Source organism: Triticum dicoccoides, chromosome 2B (genome assembly GCF_002162155.2).
Source record: "Triticum dicoccoides isolate Atlit2015 ecotype Zavitan chromosome 2B, WEW_v2.0, whole genome shotgun sequence".
Taxonomy (NCBI): Eukaryota; Viridiplantae; Streptophyta; class Magnoliopsida; order Poales; family Poaceae; genus Triticum; species Triticum dicoccoides.
In genome coordinates, this window is record NC_041383.1 from 773,385,382 (window position 1) to 773,387,215 (window position 1,834).

The following is a 1,834-nucleotide window of genomic DNA, read 5'->3' on the forward strand; positions in this document are numbered from 1 at the left end:
GGCTTCTTCTAGCGTTGCACCGACGCCGCCTCGGTCCCCCGATGCTGCGGCCTCGTCTGGCGCTACACCGACACAGCCTCGGTGTCCCGATGCCGCGGCCTTGCCTGGCGCCGCACTGACGCCGCCTCGGTCTCCCGCTACCGCGTCCTTGCCTGGCGTTGCACGGATGCCGCCTCGGTCTCCCGACGCCACGACTTCGCCGCCACCTCCGGTCGGTCCCGTTACGCGCTCGCGTGCCGGCGTTTTCCGCCCAAGCTCGCGTTACCCTGCGGACGACTACGCCTTCACCGCCTCGACGACCGCTCCTTCTCCGTTGTCGTCCTCCTTTCGGGCCGCTCTTCGTGATCCCCTATGGCTGGCCGCGATGTAGGAGGAGTTCGATGCTTTGCAGCGGAACCGGACTTGGCAGCTTGTTCCCCGACCTCGGCGTGCTAACGTGATCACCGAGAAGTGGGTCTTCAAGCACAAGTTTCGTCCCAATGGCACCCTTGACCGCTATAAGGCGCGTTGGGTTGTTCGTGGTTTCCGGTAACGCGCCGGTGTGGACTTCACCGACACCTTCGCTCCGGTTGTTAAGCCCGGGACGATCCGCACTGTTTTACAGTTGGCGGTCTCTCGTGCCTGGCCGGTTCATCAGATGGACGTCTCCAACGCGTTTCTCCATGGTCATCTTGAGGAGCAAGTCTTCTGTCAGCAGCCCACGGGGTTTGTTGACCCGGCGTGTCCTGATCATGTGTGCCTGCTCTCACGCTCATTATATGGGCTCAAGCAGGCTCCTCGTGCCTGGTACCAGCGCATCGCAGCGTTTCTTCACCAACTCGGCTTCCGCTCCACACGCTCCGATGCTTCACTATTTGTTTATCACCAGAGCACCGACACGGCGTACTTGCTGCTCTATGTTGACGACATCATCCTGACAGCATGCACTTCTGAGCTCCTTCGCCGGCTTACTGATCGTCTCCGTGCTGAGTTTGCCATCAAGAACTTGGGTCCTTTGCACTACTTCCTCGGTGTTGAGGTGGTTCGTCGTCCTGATGGTTTCTTTCTTCATCAACGGAAGTATGCTCATGAGCTCCTCGATCGTGCCGGCATGCTTAACTGCAAACCGGTCGCCACTCCTGTCGACACGAAGTCCAAGCTCTCTGCTACTGATGGTACTCCTGCTCCCGATGGTGGCTTTTACCGGTCTATTGTTGGTGCTCTCCAGTACCTCACTCTCACCCGACCGGAGCTTTAGTATGCGGTTCAGCAGGTCTGCTTGCATATGCATGCTCCTCGAGATGTTCACTGGACTGCCATTAAGCGGATTCTCCGCTACATCCGCGGTGCTATGGATCTTGGTCTGACTCTGCGCGCCTCCACTGCCACTGATTTGGTCGCCTACTCCGACGCCGACTGGGCTGGCTGCCCGGACACCCGTCGCTCTACTTCGGGTTACTGCATCTTCCTTGGACCGTCCCTGGTGTCGTGGTCGTCCAAGAGGCAGCCCACCGTCTCGCGGTCTAGCGCCGAGGCTGAGTACCGCGCTGTGGCTAACGTTGTTGCTGAGTGCTCCTAGCTTCGCCAGCTCCTCCATGAGCTCCCGTGTCCTGTTGAGAAGGCCACGGTCGTCTACTGCGACAACGTCTCCGCCGTCTACCTCTCCGCCAACCCGGTTCATCATCGTCGCACCAAGCACATTGAGCTTGATGTCCATTTTGTTCGGGACCAGGTGGCTCTTGGCCATGTGCGTGTTCTGCACGTTCCCACCTTCCAACAATTTGCTGACATCATGACCAGAGGCTTGCCTACGACGTCTTTCGAGGAATTCTGTTCCAGTCTCTGCGTCAGCAAC